This window comes from Hyperolius riggenbachi, chromosome 1, assembly GCF_040937935.1.
Source record: "Hyperolius riggenbachi isolate aHypRig1 chromosome 1, aHypRig1.pri, whole genome shotgun sequence".
In the NCBI taxonomy this organism is placed as follows: domain Eukaryota; kingdom Metazoa; phylum Chordata; class Amphibia; order Anura; family Hyperoliidae; genus Hyperolius; species Hyperolius riggenbachi.
In genome coordinates, this window is record NC_090646.1 from 116,427,261 (window position 1) to 116,442,614 (window position 15,354).

Below are 15,354 nucleotides of genomic sequence, written 5' to 3' on the forward strand. Positions count from 1 at the left end.
CAGATCAGAAGAATTTTAGCTCTCAAAAGAGCTTTTTGTGGGGTGCTTACATCAACAACATCGAGCAAGGAGCAAGCTAACAACAGCCTAACTAATGCTTTCCCTATCTCCAAATGTCTCTCCCTTCCTCTCACTATAGCAAGATCATTAGAGTGAGAACATGGCCTACGCTGTGGCATTTTTATAGGGGGGCGGGGGTCCATGGGTGAGTGCAGCCTGATTGGCTGCCATGTGATTGGCTGCCAAGTTTAGCCCAATGACGAGGTATAGGAGGCGGGTCGAACGCACTATGTGTCCGTTACCTGCCGGACGAACCGTCGGGACATCTCTAATCATCAGTCAAGAAGGGTTTACAGCATGTTGCAAGGTTATTTGGGATTTTTTAGGCTTTATTTACACTATATTATTTTTTTTTCCTGCAGCGCGGAAACATTAGAATTGGTAGCCTATGTAAGCCAATCAACTTTTTTCTTTTTCTTTTTCTTTTTTTTGCTTTTTATGCTGTGTGCTTTTTTTCTGCACATATGTCCATCGTTTTGTATTCAAATTCAATATCAGCAGCAGAAAATGCATTCAGGAAAATTCATGCAAGCATGGATGATGTGCATCGGAAAATGTGCATAGAAACATATACTGTATATGCCAATAGAGTTTATAGACTGAACAAAGCCTTAGGCCAACTCAACATAATCTGACTATTAACATAGTTTTATGAGTAATAATTAGAAGTGTTATATGGCTGTAGCATCAATATATGATTTGCTATAACAGGGACACATGGACAGAGAGCAAAGTTAAGTCCATGTATGAAGAAAAGGAACACACAGGTATCATTAATATATAATTATAGTGTAATATGTTTTATAAAGTAAAAAAATAAATGGGCAATCATGTTACTTAAAGGACAGATTGAGTCTTACAGACAACAGGAGGCTACATGTTGAGCATCAGCAGTACATCTAGCATAATGATAATTATTCATGTTAAGTCTGTCTATCTTAGCTATGAATCATTATGTGAAATGAAGCTCAATCCTGAATTAGCTTATTAGCTAAAGTTCATCTTGTTAGCAAGACATGTTTTGACTCTTTTCTGACCTTCTGTTCCAGTCATTTTTATAACGATTTTTTTTTTATTAAGTAGAATTATAACATAGCAGTCTTAACAGAGGAGACATCAATGTATCAGATATTTACATATAACTTTTAATAGGCACTTTGGAATCATTTTTTTTTCTTTGACAAAAAGTCTGCTTCTATATTAGAGCATGAACCACAGATCTAACTAAATATAATTACATTATTTTATTTTTGTATATTAACTTAACTTGTTGGAAATATAATCATCAGTTATTCCAGATTATATATATATATTTTTTAATTAATGATTATAAGAAACTCCACAAAGTTTAATTTATATAACAAAAATATGTTAATCTAACTGTGTTTTTGTTATTCAAAAAGTGTTTGCACGGGCATATCTAACAGACCAGTTTTGAACACTGACCATGGTTGGAGCAGTAGATATTATCTAGTAAGGTGTAACACTGCAAGTTATAATCCTTCAGCTTGGTCTGTCTGTTTTGGTTGTGATTGCAAAGAAGAATGCATCCTGTCCTAACGGCAATGCAGCCCTAATGTGGTAAAAAAAAAATAAGAATAATAATAGGAGATATGCGCACTGTGTGCACATTTCCCTAATTACCTTTTACACTGCACTAGCTGTCTGACTGGCTATATATGCTATTAATTAAATCTGTTTCTACTTTTTGAGGTGAAATGGATACCAGCATAGAAAATTGCAAAGAGGAGAAGCAGATGATGAGTAGTAAAAAGAATAGATAAGTATGTCTGCCAGATGTATGATATATTGTAGAGGTTAGAGCCACGTTAGAGGAATAGAATACATTGAATGAGACACATGAGAGTGTGTACCAAAACTTTGGTGATCTGTGTGGACAAGATGGGGTATGTTTCAGAGGGAAAGTTGCAGATTCTTAACCTCCTAATGGCCTCCATCAGAGATGCGCTGAGCCCCCCCAGGAACTACAAACGCACCTTGAACCCAAACAGAAGCTCTGCATATACACCAAAAGCACTTGTGGGGTCGAATACACACCGAGCATACACATGACCTGTCCACCACTAGAGGAGGATGTTGGTTTCCATTAACAGCTTGCATGCAACCTATTAAGTACTCGTGTAATTCGTTTTTGGTCAGCTGCTCCCACTTAACAGCCATGCTTTTGGTGTATATGCAGAGCTTCTGTTTGGGTTCAAGGAGTGCAAGCCCCACTTGCGTTTGTAGTTCCTGGGGGGGCTCAGCGCATCTCTGATGGAGGCCATTCGGAGGCGGCCTGGTGTTGCGCTGATCCACCTTTTGCGCAATTTTCATTTTTCGATTTTATTTGATTAGCCGCACCCAGGCTATGCATATACATAGGTTAGGATTTAGTTAGTGTTAGGACCCTCCCATGGAGGATTGACTTCTTCGCAGTGGGAGGGACGAGTACTTAATAGGTTGCATGCAAGCTGTTAATGGAAACCAACATCCTCCTCTAGTGGTGGACAGGTCATGTGTATGCTCGGTGTGTCTTCGACCCCACAGGTGGGGCTTGCACTCTTTTGCAGGTAGGCACTAGTCTGTTTTTAAGTAGCGCTGCTCATTTCCTTGCTGTGTACTAATGTAATTCGTTTTTGGTCAGCTGCTCCCACTTAACAGCCATGCTTTTGGTGTATATGCAGAGCTTCTGTTTGGGTTCAAGGTGCGTTTGTAGTTCCTGGGGGGGCTCAGCGCATCTCTGATGGAGGCCATTCGGAGGCGGCCTGGTGTTGCGCTGATCCACCTTTTGCGCAAGATTCTTAACCTCCCTGGCAGTGTGATTATTTTTAGATTTTAGGGTTTTTTCAGCACATTTCAGACACTAAAATGAGGAAAAAAGCATGCCGCCAGAATGCCTGCAGCAGCCCCAGCACTCACTCACCTCCCTGGGCTCCAGCGCTGCAATTTTCCCTCCGTCCTCTGGGTGGCACTGTAACTCTGTAGTGAGATCACTGATGGTGATCTCACCAGAGGGATTCAAAGCTTCAGGGGACAGGAAGGAGAATGGCTACCAACGTCTGGATCCCCCGGGAGGTGCGTAAAAATGACCGCTGCACGCTATACTCTGCATTAAGCTCCCAGTGGCTAGCCCAAGCATAGCCCAGGCTTACCGCCAGGGAGTATGAGATTTTCTGGATATGGAGAGGTAATAAGAGTGCATTTACAAAAGTGACACAAGGACAGCATGCCTGTGAGGTGGGGGAAATTACTCTGCTATTTATAGCTAGAAAAATGCCACGAGCAAGTTTTAAACGGGAAAGTAGGAAGGCAGTTAGCTTCATCTAAGTTATCTTGAGTTTGGCCATAGCCCCAGACAGGCACCCTAACTACCAATTCTCCTGGGGCCAATGCCCAAACCACCACCATATAGTACCAATGATGGTGTTTTAGCCCCGAGCTAGTATATAGTATTGCAGTGTTGAATCCATCTACTCTCATAAAGCAACATTAATTGATTAATATGCAATAACACCACCTAGGGGGCTGTCAAAATAGTAAGAGCTGCTGCTCCATAACAATTGGTGAATGAGTTTTGTGTGTATCCTACATTAAAAAAAAGTCTACTAAACTTGAAAGCAAATCTGTATTTTTTTCATATGAAAATGCTTTGCATCTCCATGGGTCAATGGAGACCATAACATGCCCAAATGCAGGATTTTACTTTATCAAAATTACATAAAAAAATAAAGACAATCCACATGGGTTGCTTTGAGTCTCAAAAATAAACAAAAACAAGGTTTGGCTCATTTCAGATCTCTGCTTATCCTCTTTGAACTGCGTGCTTTGTATTTGTTAATTCAAATTTGGAACAAATTAAAATGTGGAACACCCACTTAGAAGCTATAAGGCCTGACAAGATACGTCCAAAATCAGTCCCTATGCCCCAATCTAGTGCCGTGACTCTGAGTCTGGCCCACAGTCTTCACCTATAGACAAGCTCCCACGTGAACAGGACACTGAATGTCGCCTGACTACGGTTACCCCCTGGTCTTAATGTGCAAGGTATACAGACTGAAGTAGAGTGGACAATAACCTCTCAGAGCCCCACTGAGGCAAGTATCAAAGTTCAAAGGCACACGAGTATCAAACTGTAGTAATACCTTAATGATGTGAATGAGGACCACAGTGTCGGCAGTCAGAATCCAGTGATAATTGGATCAGAGTGTCAAGGTAACAAGCAAAGGTCGGTCCAGGCAGCAGGCAAGAGCATCCAGATAACAAGCAAGGGTCGGTCCAAGCAGCAGGCAAGGGTATCCCGGTAACAAGCAAAGGTCAGTCGAGGAAGCAGACAAGAATGGTCAATAACAAGCCACGGGTCACTATCCAGAAACAGTAATATAAGTATGAATGCACACCCAGCAACTAGCCACAGCTATGCTATCACAGGCGATGACTGAGAGCACTCACTGCGTTTAAATACAACATTCAACCAATCAGTGGCCGGCCACACTCCGCACATTCTATCAAACATAGCTTGATCCTGCCTAAGTGTCAGCTGTAAGAGTCAAATGACACTGCACTGTCAACTGACTGAAGTCAGCTGACTATTGTTTACCTTTGCTGAGAGCGTACTGAGAACGCACTCTCCGTCTATCAGGAAGTGTGGCCTGCATCCCAGCCTGCGCGTCATCGGCAGGAAACAAGCGCCGGAAGTAGAGTTGAGCTGAAATTTTCGTAATTTCGCATTACTATAATTACGCATGCGAAACTTGCGATTACGATGCGAAATTAGCGTAGCGAAATTGCCATTAAAATCGTAATTGAAAATACCGTAAGCGTAATTTTCAACGTGAAATTTCGCGTTTCGTTCATGCCGTAATTTCGCATTAAACGCTACCGTAATTTCGCGTTAAACCGTAACGCTCCGTATAATATAAAAAAGCCGCCGACTTTAAGGGTTAATAGCAAAGCCCCCTTAAATGCTAAGAGCCTCAAATTTGGAGAATATATTAAGGAGATCAGGAGGAATAAGAGGAAAAAATTTTTTTTCAAAAAGACCTTATAGTTTTTGAGAAAATCGATGTTAAAGTTTCAAAGTAAAAATGTATACATTTAAAAACCCACCGACTTTAACGGTTAATAGCAAAGCCTGCTTAAAGTTTAGGAACACCAAATTCCTAGGGTATATTAAGGGGATCAGTGGGAATAAGAGGAAAAAAATTTTTTTCAAAAAGACCTTATAGTTTTTGAGAAAATCGATTTTTAAGTTTCAAGGGCAAAAATGTCTTTTAAATGCGGAAAATGTCAGTTTTTTTTGCACAGGTAACAATAGTGTATTATTTTCATAGATTCCCCCAAGTGGGAAGAGTTTTACTTACTTCGTTCTGAGTGTGGGAAATATAAAAAAAAAACGACGTGGGGTCCCCCCTCCCAGACCTCTTTAACCCCTTGTCCCCCATGCAGGCTGGGATAGCCAGAATGCGGAGCACCGGCCGCGTGGGGCTCCGCACCCTGACTATACCAGCCCGCATGGTCCATGGATTGGGGGGTCTCGGAAGGGGAGGCGCAGCCAAGCTTTCCCCTCCCCCTCCGAGCCCTTGTCCAATCCAAGGACAAGGGGCTCTTCTCCACCTCCGATGGGCGGTGGAGGTGGAGGCCGCGATTTCCTGGGTGGGGGGTTCATGGTGGAATCTGGGAGTCCCCTTTAAAAAGGGGTCCCCCAGATGCCCACCCCCCCTCCCAGGAGAAATGAGTATAGAGGTACTTGTACCCCTTACCCATTTCCTTTAAGAGTTAAAAGTAAATAAACACACAAACACATAGAAAAAGTATTTTAATTGAACAAAAAACATAACCACGAAAAAAGTCCTTTAATATTCTTAATTAACCATTAATACTTACCTGTCCCTTTAAATAAATGATCCCACGCAATATCCTCGGAAATGTTCTATCAGTTACACTGTAACAAAGTTATTGCAATGTAACAACTTTGTTACATTGTAACTACGCCGCACCCGACGTCACTCACCGCCGCCGCCGCCACCGCGTCTGCGCTGCAGGACCCGACAGAGCTCTGAGCTATATAGCTCAGAGCTCTCTAAGCATCTTTGTATTTGGGCTCCAAGGAGCCCCATTGGTCCTTAGCAGACCAATGGGGTTCCTTCTGATTTGAAGGAACCCCATTGGTCTGCTAAGGACCAATGGGGCTCCTTGGAGCCCAAATACAAAGATGCTTCTCAGAGCTCTGAGCTATATAGCTCAGAGCTCTGTCGGGTTCGTGCAGGACGCTAAGTCCCCGCCGGCTCCGCTGCCCTCCCCGCCTCTCCCACATGTCACCCACATGTCACCCACATGTGGGTGACATGTGGGTGACAGATGTGGGCGGGGTGGACAGCGGGAGCTGCGGGGACTTAGCGTCCTGCACGGACGCGTATGCGGCGGCTGAGCGGCGAGTGGCGTCGGGTGCGGCGTAGTTACAATGTAACAAAGTTGTTACATTGTAATAACTTTGTTACATTGTAACTGATAGAACATTTCCGAGGATATTGCGAGGGATCATTTATTTAAAGGGACAGGTAAGTATTCCTGGGAGGGGGGGTGGGCATCTGGGGGACCCCTTTTTAAAGGGGACTCCCAAATTCCACCATGAACCTCCCCCCCAGGAAATCGCGACCTCCACCGCCCATCGGAGGTGGAGAAGAGCCCCTTGTCCTTGGATTGGACAAGGGCTCAGAGGGGGAGGGGAAAGCTTGGCTGCCCCTCCCCTTCCGAGACCCCCCAATCCATGGACCATGCGGGCTGGTATAGTCAGGGTGCGGAGCCCCACGCGGCCGGTGCTCCGCATTCTGGCTATCCCAGCCTGCATGGGGGACAAGGGGTTAAAGAGGTCTGGGAGGGGGGACCCCACGTCGTTTTTTTTTATATTTCCCACACTCAGAACGAAGTAAGTAAAACTCTTCCCACTTGGGGGAATCTATGAAAATAATACACTATTGTTACCTGTGCAAAAAAAACTGACATTTTCCGCATTTAAAAGACATTTTCGCCCTTGAAACTTAAAAATCGATTTTCTCAAAAACTATAAGGTCTTTTTGAAAAAAAAATTTTTCCTCTTATTCCCACTGATCCCCTTAATATACCCTGGGAATTTGGTGTTCCTAAACTTTAAGCAGGCTTTGCTATTAACCGTTAAAGTCGGCGGGTTTTTAAATGTTTACATTTTTCCTTTGAAACTTTAACATCGATTTTCTCAAAAACTATAAGGTCTTTTTGAAAAAAAAATTTTTCCTCTTATTCCTCCTGATCTCCTTAATATATTCTCCAAATTTGAGGCTCTTAGCATTTAAGGGGGCTTTGCTATTAACCCTTAAAGTCGGCGGCTTTTTTATATTATACGGAGCGTTACGGTTTAAGTTTAACGCGAAATTACGGTAGCGTTTAATGCGAAATTACGGCATGATACGACTGTAATGCAAAAATTATGCGAAAATTACGTTTACGCGAAATTTCGCGAAATCCTTCTTCATTACGATTATGGACTTACGGCCATAATCGTAATTACACTAATTACGCGAAATTTCGCAAAACCGTAATTAGGTCATTACGCTCATCTCTAGCCGGAAGTGGACGCCTTAGCCTGGCTCTCTTCGAGAATTCCATCAGATTCAGCAAAGTTCCTTACAGAAGCCTTTACTGAAATTATATCTCCTTCCCCTGAGACCTACCATGAATCACAGACCATGTATGATGTAGCTAGTTTAGTCAATTAGAGGACCCAAATTATATTTAAACTGGTATCCACTGTAGCCTTAACTTATTCTCTTCCTTATGGCTCTCCAGTTTCTTGGGATACAACATATGTTCTCTGTTATTTAAGATAATTAGTTTTAATTTCTCAAAAGTAGTAGTAATAGTAGTAGTAGCAGTAGTAGTAGTAGTAGTAGTAGTAGTAGTAGTAGTAGTAGTAGCAGTAGCAGCAGCAGCAGCAGCAGCAGCAGTAGTAGTAGCAGCAGCAGTAGTAGCAGCAGCAGCAGCAGCAGTAGTAGTAGCAGCAGCAGTAGCAGCAGTAGGTGTAGTAGTAGTAGTAGCTGTGAGTAATGTAAGAGTTATGACTATACCCAGCCACAATGATAGAGTAGTGACCCTAAAGCTATTTGTAGAGCAATTAAACTGCTTTACTCATGATTCTGTTCTAATGTTTTTCTTATGAGCAGTGATAAGAGAAAATGCCAATATCCTTTCCACAATATTTTTTTGCAAAAATAATATTACATTTGATTTCTGAGAGAAAATTCCATTGAAAATTCATTGTGTTCATTTTCACATTTTTTGGGTAAAATTGTTGCAGTAAAAAAAAATATTTTTTCTGCGTTGTTGCGCTTTTCACAATTTTTCACAGTAAAAAAAGATTTTTTGTGAAAAATGCACACATTTGTGATGTGAAAATGACTTTGGCAGTAATTTGCAAGCAACACTACTTATGAGCCTATTCTGGTTTATACTTGTTTCTCTGTAGGCAGAAAATATCAGTTCATTATCAGAATATCTCCTTCCACTCTGACTGGCAAGCAGGCCAATCATCTTTCCATAAGCAAGACAATTGCGCTCTGCTCCACTTCACTCCCTCCCATGTATCGGTGTGGCTGTAACGGACAACATATTGGCGTCAATTCACCAGAGGTTACCAACCTATTTATCTCTTGGGAGGTAATTTACCTCCTGTGATATCTCCAAATAGCAATTCTCCAGAAGTATAGGGGAAAATATCGACAGAGAGAAATGCAAGAGATAAATGTGAGATAAGTATGAGATAAATAAGTGATAGTTAGTAGTTAGTTTTTCTCCAAATCACAATTCACCAGGGAAGAAAGGGGGTGTGGCCATTCCTTATTTTTCATCTCTTTATCCCCTGAATGAACCTGGAGATATCGTGGTTTTCACACAGCAGCTGCTGCTGTGGAAGATGGAGCCTTTTGAGCTTACACTGTAAGGCCTGGTGCACACCAAAAACCAACCGCTAGCAGATCCGCAAAATGCTAGCAGATTTTGAAACGCTTTTTCTTCTTTTTCTGTAGCGTTTCAGCTAGCATTTTGCGGTTTTGTGAAGCGTTTTTGGTGTAGTAGATTTCATGTATTGTTACAGTAAAGCTGTTACTGAACAGCTACTGTAACAAAAACTGAAGTGCCGTTTTTCAGAGCGGTTTGCGTTTTTCCTTTACTTAACATTGAGGCAGAAACGCCTTCGCAATCCAAAATCTGCAGCAGCCCGGGAGTATGCGTTACCTGCAAAACGCCTCCCGCTCTGGTGTGCACCAGCCCATTGAAATACATTACCCAAGCGTATCCGCAGCCGCAAGCGGATCGCAAAACGCAGCCTAACCGCTCTGGTGTGCACTAGGCCTTAGAGCTTGCTTCTATTATGAGGAGACGAAGGCGCAGGAGGAGGGTCTGTTTAATCGCCCCTCGTATTTTTCGTGAGAGAACAGTTCTTGATAATTTTACTGAGACAGAGGTGGTGAAGAAGTTCAGACTCACTCGTGATATGATTTATGATATGATCCGGCAGTAAAAGGCGGGATTACTCTAGTTATGTAGTGGTAAAACTCCGCCTCCTACCCACAATGCTTCACTTTCAAGCTCACAGAGAGGAAAAGTATCCCAGGTAAATCATTAATACCGATTACCTAACTCTCTGCTTTCTCACACTTTCCTCATGCATATCTCTCCATTATCCTCTGCTATCGAACACTTTTTTCTCTGTCCTCTCACACTGGTGAATTGACTCCAGAGTGTTAAAATACCTCATGAGATAAACTACCTACCTTTTTTCTCTTAGTAAATCCTCTCTGGTGAATTGACGCCATTATCTTACTGCTTAACTTAACAGTGTTGTGAATCTTCCTATGCATTGTTCCGGTTTTATGATGTGTGTACATATGTCACCACCTAGCATACTACTTCTAGTGGCATATACAAGTTGATTATGCATGTTTAAAAAATAAAAAAAACCTTTGATAATAAAAAAAAGAAAAAAAAAGTTAGCTAATACTGCAGTGGAAACTACTACAGGAGGTAGTCCTGTTATCTAAAAAGCAGTTTAAAGAGGCAGTACAATTACATATAGTACATTTTTTCACAATACCCAATTGTTAGTTTATTTTCCTGGTTTCAGCATCAAAAACACTTCTTATATGTATGCATCGCTGTATATGATTATTTAACTCTGCCCTCACAGTAATGTTCAGCCTAGACTATTTAGTTATGACTTAATTCTCCTCCCAGCGCATGTTCTTGCCTGCAGTAAAGATGTCAGCATCAGTGATGAATTTAAAGAGAGTCTGAAGTGACTTTTAAAACAGCGTTTTACCTTATATTCTACATGGACATGGTTGCCCCTGCTAAAACACCGCTCTCCTGCGGCAGAACGAGTGTCCGGGGATCACTTCCTACTTGAGGCAGAGCTTTTGGCTGTAGCTCTGCCTCTCAGCACGTCTATCAGCGCTGATCGCCGCCTCTCCCGGCCCCTCTCAGGGGACCATTGGAGCTAAAATTTAAAGATGCTTTTTGCTCTTAGCTATACTAAGTATAGCTGAGAGCAGTGCGGCGGGGGCGGCGTGTGTGGCGTCGGGGCGGCGGAGATCTTCAATCAAGATGTATCAGAAGGTCGCAAGATGGAGGATACTGTCGTGGGACCTAATTGGCGTGGGATTTTTTTCTTAAAGGTACAGGTAAGTATTTGTGGTTAATTTAGAACATTAAAGGACTTTTCTCGTTGTTGCGTTTTTATTTCATTTAACCCTTTGTGGAAATGGGTAAGGGGTACTCCTCCCAGGAGAAATGAATATAGTGGTACAAAGTACCCCTTACCCATTTCCACAAAGGGTTAAATGAAATAAAAACACAACCACGAGAAAAGTATTTTAATAATCTTAATTAACCACAAATACTTACCTGTACCTTTAAAAAAATGTTCCCACGCCAATATATCCTTCACAATTTTTTTCTTAACATTCCCTGCAAATTTGGTGTTTTTAGCGTTTAAGGGGGCTTTGCTATTAAACATTAAAGTCGGCGGGCAGATATTTTCCAAGCGGTTGCAAAGCAGGGGTTAAAACGATAAATATCGTTCAGGCAGGGCAAAAAATAAAAGTTTTAAAATGATAAATTTTGTTCAAAAGGTCGGCGCCATTTTTTAACATTTATCGTTTCATAATGTAAGTCAATGGTGCGCCATTTTTATCCATCGGTGCTGGGCGCCATTTTTAACTGACCCGTTTGCTCTCAGCTATACTTAGTATGGCTGAGAGCAGGGCAGCAAGTGTTACATAGTTACATAGTTACATAGTTATTTTGGTTGAAAAAAGACATACGTCCATCGAGTTCAACCAGTATAAAGTACAACACCAGCCTGCTCCCTCACATATCCCTGTTGATCCAGAGGAAGGCGAAAAAACCCTTACAAGGCATGGTCCAATTAGCCCCTAAAGGGAAAAATTCCTTCCCGACTCCAGATGGCAATCAGATAAAATCCCTGGCGGTCGGCGGAGCTCTTTAATCAATTGAAAGACATTTCCGAGAATATTGGCAAGGGAACATTTTCTTAAGGGTACAGGTAAGTATTTCTGGTTAATTAAGATGAATAAAATAGTTTACTCGTTGTTGTGCTTTTATTTCATTTAACCCTTTGTGGAAATGGGTAAGGGGTACTTTGTACCTCATACTCATTTCTCCTGGGGGGAGCATCTGCGGTCCCCTTCTTAAAGGGGACTCCAGATGCCACCATGAACCCTGCCAGGGAGTCGTCACCCCCACCTCCTCTTGGGGCACCAGAGGTGGGGAAGAGCCCCTTTTCCATGGATTGGACAAGGGCTCTGGGGGAAGGGGAAGGCTTGGCTGCCCCTCTCCCACAGAGTCCCCCCATACCATGGACCATGCGAGCTGGTATAGCTCAGAGTGCAAAGCCCCAGTCAGCCAGAGCTCGGCATTCTGGCTATCCCAGCCTGCATGGGGGACAAGGTGTTAAATATGCTCGGTAGGGGGGGGGGCACATCATTTTTTTTTATTTCCCACCCTCTTAATATAAAAAAGTTTTAAAAATAGGATACGATGCCAGGGATCTTTATAAAGCCATATTGTGGCTGTATAGCAATCCCTGGCCAGCGTTGCGGCTCCAGAGGGGTTTCCAGGGCGGCATACGGATCCCCTGGAAACCCCGTCAGGAAATTCATTGCTTTTTCTTTTTTTTATATGTAAATTTACCCTACTGTTAGGTTTGCTACAATAACTGTCATTTACCACATTTAAATGTATACTTTTTTCCTTTGAAACTTTAAAATCGATTTACTCAAAAACTATAAGGTCTCTATGAATTTTTCCCCCGTGTTTCTGCTGTTCTTCTTAACATATCCTGCAAATTTGATGTTTGTAGCATGTAAGGGGACTTTGCTATTAATTGTTAAAGCCGGTGGGATTTTAATCGCGAATACCGACTTATGATCCCGAGTAACTCATGATCAAAAGTCGGGAAACGAGTGCAATCATGTGATCGAGTGCATTCGTGATCGGCATTCATGATCGAGAGCCAATCACTAGTGCTGATCATGGTCGCAAAAAACAGCTCGTGATGACGACTCTTGATCACAAGCTTGTGATGAGCACCACTGGTATACATCTGTGTCACTATTAATATTATTATTATTATTAATATTATTTAGATAGTACCATCAACTTTCACAGGGCTTTACAGAATACATTCTCATAATCATGACTGGGCTTTAGAGACGCTCACAATATAAACCATACCACAGTCATAATCTTAAGGCCTCCTTACCATGAAGTTAATTTGAGAGGTAGATGGATAGTGTAATGGTTAAGGGCTCTGCCTTGGACACAAGAGGCCAGGGTTTGAATCTCAACTCTTCAGTAAACCAGTGCCTAATTAGTAGGACACCTTGGGCAAGACTCCCTAACACTGCTACGGCCTATAGAGGGCATCCTAGTGGCTGGTGATTTGAGTCTGCCAGGTGAAAAGTGCAAAATAGATGTTATTTGTCTTGTCTTGTCAACTAATCAATTAACTACTATGTTTTTCTTGCCATATAGCGGAACTATCTTTTCCACAATAGCCACACATATTTGCCATATTTGCCTTAAGATTACAGTTTATATATGCATCACTGTGTGATCATTTTCCATAACTGCTCTGTGGATTATTTCTAGCACACTTTTATTATAATTTATGTATATATCTATGTTCAATTTCAGAATGTTTTACTCTGGTATATAGTATCCTATATAGATAACCAGTTGGGTTTGTATACTGTGAAGGTGACTTTATAACAGGCTTTTATTTTAGTATATTATACACATTATATATATTTTTTTATGATATGGAGACATTTCTCTTCTACACTTCTCCTCTAAGAGCCTTATGATGAGTTAATCTCCAGGAATCTCCTTTCCCGTTTAGATAGTTTGGATTTTTTTTTCTTGAACTTCTATGTCAAACAAATTAACCTCAAGAATAGGCATAAATAATGTAACAGATACTGTATCTGAAATGGTCTACCTTCTTTTTGAATCCTTGGCACCACGAGAAAATGTGAATAAAAATGTTTCCAACTGTGACACAGAGAGCAGAGGAGGGCGTTTTTTGTTTGTTTGTTTTTGCTACAGTGAGAATTGTGATACTGGTTATATATTTTTTTTATTGTTATCTCTGCCTTCATTCAAGAATATGCTTCACTTTTTGCCCCAATGATACAAAGAAAAAGTGCAATATAGGCATCTGTTTTGTATTAGTGACATATAATAAGACAAATGATAGGAAAATTAACATGTGCTGTTTGCACATCCCACATTTATCATTCTTTTGTGAATATAGCCAATGATGAGCTGGATGTGCTGTAGATTATGATCCCTTATGTTAAATCAAGCACTCTTGAGTTGTTTAGCTTAAAGCAAACTTGACTCAGAAAAAAATATGATACAGTATAATGATATTGTATGTGTAGTACGGGTAAAGAATAGAACATTAGCAGGGAAGAATATAGCTTTTTATTTTTTAATAGCATTGAATCATTCTGTCACTGTTGCAGTTTTAAAAGCACACTCTGTGTTTTAAGCTATAAAACTAAGTAGAAATAATGACCCTTTGAACTTTCCTGCAGTAAAACCTTTTCCTGTTGACTCAATGGCAGCATTACTTCGGGTTAGTCCCCACTAGGGATGCTCACCGCATTCCGCGGAATTCCTTTTTTTCGCAATTCTGGTCAGAATTTAGAGGTTATGTTCCGTCGCATCGGAACAGAATTGCTATAGCTCTATAGCGGAAATTCCGCGGAGCGATGCGTAATTCCGACAGAATGCAGATTTTTGTAAGCCAATCACAAGGAAGCCCCTAGAAGAAGCTTAAAGTGAAAACAACAGGCTTTCTTCATGAAAATAGGAATTTCTGCACCAATCAGAGGCTTACAAAAAACACCCAAATGGATTTCTGCTTGAAAATTGGAATTATTTCAGCACCAATTACAGTCTTAACAAAAAACAATCAATCCTATGTTAGCAACCAGCTCTCTAGCTATCTCACCTATCCCAACCATTTTGTATAGGTCCCATAGCCTACACAACACCTCCTGTGGCGCCAAACCCACTGCCATGGGACCACCACCAGGTCCCACAGCTTACGCGACACCTCCCGTGGCACCAAAATGACAGCCATGGGACCACCACAAGGTCCCATGGCGTAAGCGACACCTCCTGCGGCACCAAAACCACCGCCATGGGACCACCGCTAGGTCCCATAGCTTACACGACACCTCCTGCGGCGCCAAAACCACCGCCATGGGACCACCACCAGGTCCCACAGCTTACGTGACACCTCCTGTGGCGCCAAAATGACGGCCATGGGACCACCGCAAGGTCCCATGGCTTAAGCAACACCTCCAGCGATGCCAAAACGACCGCCATGGGACCACCGCTAGGTCCCATGGCGTAAGTGACACCTCCTGTGGTGCCGAAACGACCGCCATGGGACCACCGCTAAATAAAAAAAAAATGACCGGTGGAACAGCCACTAGGTCCCATGGGCTACCATTTAGCAAAAACGAGGTTTCATTTGCGATTACTTCAATTTTTCCCCCGGAATGTAGAATTCCGCGGAAATCTGCAAAATTCCGCGGAAATGTAATGGTAATGGAATTTAGCACTGGTGGAATTCCGGCAGAACGGAATTTGCTCTTTCCGATCATCCCTAGTCCCCACCCCTAACCCCTATAGGACTGGCATCTATGAATCTTTGCTCTGCCCACTTCC